Here is a 9,700-nt window from a genome sequence, read left to right as displayed (position 1 = left end):
TTTAGAACACGAGATGATGAATCCTTCCAGCTACCAGTTCGTGTTTTAACTCAACTCTGTACCTTAAGACTAGTTTAAGTCCGTAAAATTAAAATGCTTAAACTGTTAATGGAATTCCCGTTGGAAATTTACGTGTACATGTCAAGTAATGAAATGGCGCAACAAGACTAGATGCAGTTTTCAAGATTAAACGAAAGCGAAAAGTAAATTATATATGTACTTGAAATCAATTCAAATATTCCGATAATTCGTATTATCCTCAAAGAATATAAAAGACACGTTGGTTTATCCCTAATTCAGACGAATCAGGGGAAAATACTATATCGTATGCTGCAAACCATGATGTCTTACTCTGAATAGTTATGTGTTACAAATATACCAATAAGAACTGAACTCATGGGGGGCTTAAACGAGTATACGATTTTAATGTAAGCAGTACATTTCTCTCTCGGAAACCCATCCATAAAAATAAACAAGGAATTTATTATAGACGTATTAACTCTCGTTCAATGATAACATTAACCCGTGAGCGTAAACTGCGCGCGTCCCCTAGAACATTTTCCAAGATTCGATTGTTTTTGCGAACGCTTGTTTACATCCATGAACATTTGGTGTTAGCATAATCGATTTGAGAAGTCAATTTAAGCATATTTTAGTTCCTGTTATATTAAATATACCATAACAAAAGGAAACACAATATTATATGCAACAATAATAAAACAGGAAACAATAAGAAGACTTGTTTTTGACTCGCAAAAAAGACAGAAAAGGTATATTGTTTTCACGTTCACATCGCTAAATATGTGTTTCTTTTGTCAATGTTACGATTAAATGTTATGGGCAGTTCGATGTGTTTATGAACGGTTGATCATGGTCAAATATTCCGCTACCTCCTTAAATAGATTAACGAGATATGCAATGCTCGTTTATATTGTTTGTGCGACAATATATTCCATGTTAAATTCCCGCCACGGTATCCGAACATTTACGAGCGAACGCGAGACTGGCTTCGGGTAGCTTCGAAAGAACGACGTATTCATTAACGGAATACCGTTAGTGCCATCTTGGTTACACATTAAAATCTAGAGGGCGACAATGCGATAGTACGATTACGACAATGCGGTAGTACGATGACGACAGTGCGATATTACGATGGCGACAATACAATAATACGATGACGACAGTAAGATAACGCGATAGTACGATGGCGACAATCCGATAGTGCGATAATACAATGACGACAGTGCGACAAAACAAACGATGGCGACAGTGCAATAGTACGATGGCGAAAATGCGACAATGCGATAGTGCGATAGTACGATGGCGACAATCCGATAATACGATGACGACAGTGCGACAATACGATGGCGACAGTGCGATAGCACTATGGCGACATTGCGACAATACGATGACGACAGTACGATAACGCGATAGTACGATGGCAACAATGCAATGATACGATGGCAACAGTACGATATGACTATCGCATTGTCGCCATCGTACTATCGAACTGTTGCCATCGTATTGTCGCATTTTAATGTGTAACCACGATGGCATTTACGGTATTCCGTATTCATGAGATGTACGTCGTGCTTCCGAAGCTGCCCAAAGACATTCGCGCTCGCTCGTTAATGTTCGTATATCGTAGCCGAAAATAAAAAAATAAAAACTGGCATTTTTTTATTCTATTAAACCTATGTTACCAAACCAAATCTAGCTTTGATATTTTAGTTTTTGCTATGAGGAACATTGAATTGTTTATGTGAGTACTTTAGTTATCGAAATAGTGTTCGATTTATTCTTGATTATTAGTTTCATGGGCAATTTATTCAATGATATACTTATTTTACACATGCCAATCCGCTTCGATAACAGAAACTTTATCGAAGGAGATGCATTTATAATAGCGTTAAGGTAAATATTTAACGTCAGTTTAAGGTCGTGGCAGTTAAACATTTCGTAATTTAACTTTATTGACGGGTGCATATCAACATGTTATTACATACCATATATCTGTTCAACTATTTAATCTACTGTTTATTGATGCGAACGACCAGTCAACGGGTTGTGTTAACACATAGGCTTAGTATATGTTTTGACATTTTTATTTATGCATCGTCATCTATGTGTGTTGATTCAACTTTTAAACAAAGTCTGTTTGATGTTCCTTTAAAATACACTATATAAGATGATACCAGTATTGAACAGAAGGCTTTGAAGAGGCAACCAACTGCTTTTACCCTCACTGAAACACAAGGCTATAGTTGGATTTTGAACCTTCAGGTGACTACAACAAAATATAGAAGCAATAACCATTCAATCTTCATCCCAGACAAAATAAAAATAAAATGACGTTAACACTGTAATTGATTCTTCATCCGAACTGCCCTTTTGAAAAGCTCATTAAAAGAACTTCCGATTTGAAAAAATAATTGAGATAACTCGAAAAACACACTGAAGTTCGTTTATGGAAATAAGCATGCATACATTTTCATGTTTGTTTATTATATCTAAAACGGATACTTAAATAGATGTCCCAAACACATCTGAAATGTTTAATTTCCTAGAGATCATTTAGCATTAAATGTTCCCGAGCATAGATCATATTATTTTCAGAAGTTGGATAAAGAGAGCAGAACTGAACTTTTATGCTTTTCAATTAAGGCCACTGGCTGATATTAAAGCATATACTTCAAGAATATACAAAGGATTTTCTCTAGCAAATCATACGAAAGAATCAATGTTTTTGTTACAAACCTTAAATGTTACCTTTAACTGTTCCCTTATTTTTAACGTCAACATTATCGAGTATGATTAACATCAATTATGATCATGCGTTTGCATCCTATTCAAGTTTGCGAAATTACATCGCAATAAAATAATATGTATTTTAACATCTATGTGTATAGGTTTCCAACTATACAACCGATGCTTTACACAATCGCTACGTTATTGCCCAGGAATAGTCACACCTTCTTTATTAACAATTGAGAGCACAGTGATGTTGAAAACTATTTTGAACTCGATTATGGCGTAGCAATTGTGAAAGGCATCGGTTGAATATTTCGAAAGCTGATTCTCGCAACAAATTGTGGTTAGATGGATATATATATATATATGTTAGTAGATGGATATATGTGTTAGTAAGTGTTAGACTTATTTTATTTTGATTGTATTTAATTAAATGAGATGTGTAATTACAATGTGAATGACTGTCCAATAGGCATGCTTGCAATGTATTTTAGTGGCAACCAGATCGATTTTATGAAATGTTTGTGCACGTTTTTTTGCTGTTTTCTGACCGCTTTACGATAGACTTATGCGAACATGCATCAATTCGCTCATTAAGCATGAAGTCTTCTGCGTTGTTTGAAGCCAAGGTATTGCAAATCGGTTGAACATTTATGGAGAAGTGACCTTTAAATATTGGCTGGTGTGCCGAAATCAGAATGTTAAGAGTCTAGTCACATACCTTGTTATATATTGAAAAAATATTCAAGTAACTTTCCTTTTCGTTGTTTTGATATTTTATATACCATATAACAAATGGACTATATTTAGGGTTTTTGGAGTCGGACAGCAGCTTGGGGGTGTGGTGGGGGAATCACTTATACCGAGTGCCTGTGGTTTGAGCATATTTACAGTTTACACACTTCAAGATCATGGTTTATTGGTTAGATACACATTCCCTATACGCATGTCACCGGTAATATGACTGATATCATACTCTTATCTTTTTCTTATATAAATGGTTTTATCTTTGTTTGTAAAGCTTACACGTTGCGCTGTTTGCAATTGTAGAACACGTTTAACCTACTGAATTTATATTTAACATGCGAGAAGTGTTGTGCATGGATAAATTATTATCATTATTATTATTTACTTTTGTCGTTGGTTTGACAGGGAGTGAAGGTAAAATATTATCATTAAAAATTTCCTTGTCTTATTCATGTCCGTTTCAAACTTATTAGTCAATTGTGATATCCTTCATTTGAAATATTTTTAAAGCACCATTTACTATAATAAATAAAGTGCTAGCCAGGTTGTTGTTAATTTGAAAGTATAAAATTAATAATTACTAAGCCATCTTGCAACAGGAGAGATATTACTGATTCGTACTGATGCGTTTAAATAGCTTTGGTCGTCTGAAACTATATTCAACCCAAAAACTTAGAAAGTATATAGTTTAACAGTGTTTTGAAATGTTTATGTTAGGCGAATAAGACAAACCGATATGTGTTTTGAAAAATGCAAACTGTACAGGTTTTTTTCACACATAAATAACATATACAACAATCTTGATAATCAAAAACGGTCAATATAACCATACAGTAATATTCGGATTCATTTACCATATGTATTGTTCTTAACCAAATTGTATAACTCTGGGGTAACAATCTCGGGTACAAATACATTACCCAAACTTTGCTGAGGATCACTTTTTATTTTCACATTATCTTCAATTTTTATTACGTTCATTTTTAAATTGTTATTTTGCAAGTTTGGATATTAGAATGTGTGTTATTGATTTTATTTGTATGTATTGATTTATTATTGATGCGTGACGCTGGCTGAATCTAGCTAGGGTGAACTTCTAATTACACATACTATAGAAAGCGATCCTTAGCAAATTTTGAAAAGTATATTCAAAGTGCACAAAATTAGTCATTTACTCATTGCTGTTGATTTCATTGATTACAGAAATTTCATTACACGAATTAATTGGATTATCTTCCCACTTTGATTTCAGGTAATGAAATATTGCGTAATACCACGTCGATGTTTCAAAAATTGAATCGATAAACTTGACCTAAATATATTGAGATCAGATAAGGACATACTATTGCCGTATGAGGCAGGATTTTTTTTTAATTTATAGGGTATTGATTATTGGGAAAGGTCATAAACATTGTTTACGCCTTTAAGATTGCGAAATCATTCGATCGTTGTCTCGATTAACGATACGCACAATGTGAGAAACGTCAAAAGTCCTATGTGATTTTTGTTAACATCTTTGGCATATAAATCGCAACGAATAATATCGGCGTTTAAGTGATGCTCTTAGCGCATTTTTTTAAAAATCGTATCATGAGCATTGTTCACAAATGCAAATGCCCGATGGCCTTAATATGACAACTTATAAAGAAAAGAACGGGTAATGGCCCTTTCGTTTTAAATTATATCAAGATAGGTTAGAAACAAATAAAGGCGTTTGTTTTTACTCATTCTTGCCCAGAAAGGTACGTGGCATATAAGATATAACAGAGAACGTTTTTAAGCCATTGTATTTTTTTTTTAATTTAATTTGATTTCTACGACTCTGCATTTTAAGCATGAATGGAAATTTTGTTTTCCTTTTGACGCTTTAATAATGACGTCATTATCACTTGCAATTAATATTTGAAAAAAAAACAAAACATTTTTTTCAATTTGTGTCCTTTTGGGTCTTAAATATAGTACATCTTGGTATAAATTGTTTCTTTTTAAATCTTTCTTGTGCGTGATGTTCCCCGTTATTTTCGACTTCAACGAGCTTACCTCCATCCCATATGCTTGTGCTCCTTCATTGAGTCTGTCGGTGAGATCTTAGAGTGCACTGCTTTTTGCCACCCATGAGGTTAAAGTTATCAGCGAATACGAAAATGGAAATTGATTCTCTACTGATGGAGATGAAGGCGTGGTGGTCTTTGAAAGTCTCTTACATGATCGTTTGAATGATTTTTTGTAAATGGACGGGGGAGAAGAGGCATCCCTGATGGACGCGCACTGATATCCTTAATACGTCAACTTTCAGTCAAAGGTGAAGCACTGCATTGTTGGCGTTCCTGTATATTTCTTGGACCAGCCCGTCGTCAATGTTGAATCCTTCCGGAACGTGTTATAGGCCATCAAGCCAAACGCAGTCTAAAGCTTTTTTTAAAGTCAATGAAGTTGTACAAGAGATCGCATTCGTGTTACATATGTTTCTCACTGATTTCTCAGCAGTTGAAGATATTTTCTAGTGTGCGCCACCTAGCTCTGAATCAAGCCTGCTCTTCAACTGGCAGTCGCGCGGCATTACATTCCATTCGATTGAGGATAATGCGTAGCCAAGCTTTGCTGTAATGACAGATGAGGCTGATATTGCGGTTATTCTCGCACTGCTTGCGGGTTTCCTTCTTCGGAAGGTGGATAACCAGAGACTGGGTTCTCTTTCTGGGTTACTTCTTCACCAACCAGATCTGTTGGATATTTCCGTTATTCCTGGCGTTGTGTCTCCGAAGTGCTTTATAAGTCTTTATTATTTACTACCGCAGAGTTTCCTACCTGCGCACTTCTTCGGTACACATTTGCTTTAGGTATGGACGGACCTTCGATGCCCGCTTCTAGGATGGCTCTTTCTGAAGAAGACTTGGATCTGGTTGAAGCGGGAAGTTATAAAGTTCACTGCATAATTCAGTGGATATGTTCAAGACTGCAGTACTCTTGGTCAGGAGGTTACCGTAAGCGTTTGCTATACCACTGGCATCAGCTTTCTTCTTTTGTCACAGAGGTCCATGATCTCGGTCATCACCCATGGCTTGTGCAATTCTTCTCTCTGTTCGTCTTCCAATAAGACCAAGCCTCGCTTGATGGTGATGGTAATGGTGCCTATGCCATAATCTAGGATTGTCATGGCTGCACACATTCCACCTATATGTACTGGAAAATCCTAGATTTGCTATGTTTTCTCTGGATCTTCCAATTTCTCAAAGTAAAATCTAATGCGAGGGTTCTTGGTGATACGCTCGTTATTGAACTTTAGCTTGATGAAGGTGTGCACAAATCAATAGTCACTGCAAAAGCCTGTGCCAAGAAACGTTATTGTGTTCGCATTGTTATGCTTGAACAGTTGCGGCGACAGTACGAAATCGATCGGATTGAGTTCTTGCCCGTTTGGAGAATGCCCGGTCGTTGTTCTGGTCGGTTTGTGTGCATGCAGTGTGTTAGCTAGGTTGAGTTGGTGACTTCATCATCTGCATCATCATCTGCATCATCATCATCATCATCTGTATCTGCATTATCTGCATCATCATCATCATCATCATCATCATCATCATCATCATCATCATCATCATCATCATCATCATCATCATCATCATCATCATCATCATCATCATCATCATCATCATCATCATCACCATCATCATCATCATCATCATCATCATCATAATCATCATAATCATCATCATCTTCTTCATCATCATCATCATCATCATCATCATCATCATCATCATCATCATCATCATCATCATCATCATCATCATAAAAATCATCGATTTCATCATGAACTAAATTCAATTATGGATAATATACGCATGTTGACAAACCTTCCATTATTCAAAGTTGTCGGCGAACATGATATACATACATTTGCATGCACTTTGTACCCCGCACACACTTTTCTCAACCCAAGTCACTCGTGCAAAACAGTTCCGCACGAAGAGACGACCTTCAACGCTTTCTCCCGCACTGTCCGTCGTTGACTCCATACACGACGTATTGAATAGCATTTACCAAAGTCGCCATCGTCACAATCGGCTGACCGTTACGATGCTTCCTCGCCCATCTCATTAACATTTATACAATTCGTATAAGTAAACGTTTCGTTAATTTATTCGCACAGCACTCGTTTTGTTTTGTCCAAGATTTGTTAACATCTGCGATGCAAATATACATGTACTAGGTTACCAATAGTCACGCAAAATTTCACAACTGCGCGTTTTGTGGTTCTACGGTCCCATTTTAACCATCGTCGCTAGCGGAATAGCTTACGAAATAATACCGATACTATGAGCGTAAATAAGTTTTCACGTCAGAGACAACAAGAGCTTCGACAATGTCTCAATTTATTTATTTTTTTGCAAAATTTCTCGTCAACACAGGGGATTTAAAAAAAAATTTAAACATCATTTCATAGATGGCTCGATTGTGTGTAAAAATCCCGTGTCTAAAGTGCTTAAACATAAATCGTAACGATCCGTGATAATTGGCATATCGTTTCAAAGCGCGTGAAAGATTGGTGTAAATTTAGTGAAACGTTGAAACCGATTTGACGCAAAACTAAAAGTTATGAAGAAACTATATGAACTTTTAATTTAACCTTCGTGTATATGCATTTGATTGTTTACTTTCGAAACCGCTCGGTGTAAAATTGCGAGTGGTATAAACAACGTGAAGCTAAATTTTACACACTATCATTCCATATTTTATATTAACAACAACAACAAAACAGCATCACACAAACACACACACACGCACGCACGCACGCACGCACGCACGCACGCACGCACGCACGCACGCACTCGCACGCACGCACGCACGCACGCACGCACGCTAGCACGCACGCACGCACGCACGCACGCACGCACGCACGCACGCACGCACGCATACTTGTCAAACCTTCCAACCGGGGAAATGTGTTCTAAACCTACCAACCGGGGATCACCATTTCCACATATTCTAGAAAGCTGAAAGTGATAAAGAACAGACAAGTTTCGAACCTAAAATACGATTTTGACATAAAAATTATGATAAATAGGGTAATAAATCAAAGAAAATTTTACATGCACACCGGGGAATTATGTGCGTACCAAATGAGGAACTGCGATGTGTGCCAACTGGGGAACGGTGTATACCAACAGGGGTACTAAGTGCGTACCAACTGTGGAACTTCAATGTGTACCAACAGGGGAATGGTGTATACCAACAGGGGAACTTAGTGCGTTACAACTGTGGCACTTAAATGTGTTCCAAATGGGGAATGGTGTATACCAACAGGGGTACTAAGTGCGTACCAACCGTGGAACTTTAATGTGTGCCAACAGGGGAATTGTGTTAACCAAGAGAGAGACTTAAGCGCGCTATCACTGTGGAACTTCAATAATGTCCAACGACTAACTTGCGTTTACCAACAGGGGTAAATGTGTGTAACATAGTACCGTTGTTAATAGGACAATTGCGTGCACGTTCATGGATAATATTTAAGTTAGTACAAAAATTGAAACCCAAAGACTATGTATGAAACAATATTTAAATTAAATATGTTTATTATATGACCTTATATAAGTTCTACAAAAATGCCTCATTTGATTGACTAAAATATTATTCACATCAAAAAAAGCATAAGAGCCATAACGCAAATCAAACAATACATTTATGACTTTATTAGCTATAAGCCGACTACAAGCATGCAAGTGCTGCATTATACCATAACAATCATGGTGCAATTTATCAACAAATGAATACAATTCGTTCTTAAAACTAAAAACAAATGTTATTTTTGAGGCCACGCTATTTGCCAAACCGAATGAAGGAGAGGGAGAGGCGGCTTATTTGTTAATTCCTTTTTTCCATCAGAAAAAAATATTCACGATTTTCACGTACTATGAAGTTTTTTATCCTAAAAGTAGAAGAACTGCCCATATGCATGTAGATTGAGTAGTGTAAATTAACTTTGTCCTTACTCTGACATTATAAAATAACTCGTGCATTTAATCTCCTGAAACAGGTAAACATCAGAAAATTCATTCGCACGCATGTCAACTTCCACTTCACTTAAATTGTTTTAAATACATTTATTGCATTTTCAAAAATAATAAAATCTGTAACTTTAAACAATCATGAACGTTTCACAACGAATGTGGCGAGGCCTGAAAAACAAAATAGTTTAGTAAACTAG

The sequence above is a fragment of the Dreissena polymorpha genome, chromosome 2 (genome assembly GCF_020536995.1).
Source record: "Dreissena polymorpha isolate Duluth1 chromosome 2, UMN_Dpol_1.0, whole genome shotgun sequence".
NCBI lineage: Eukaryota > Metazoa > Mollusca > Bivalvia > Myida > Dreissenidae > Dreissena > Dreissena polymorpha.
This window is presented reverse-complemented; position numbering follows the sequence as displayed.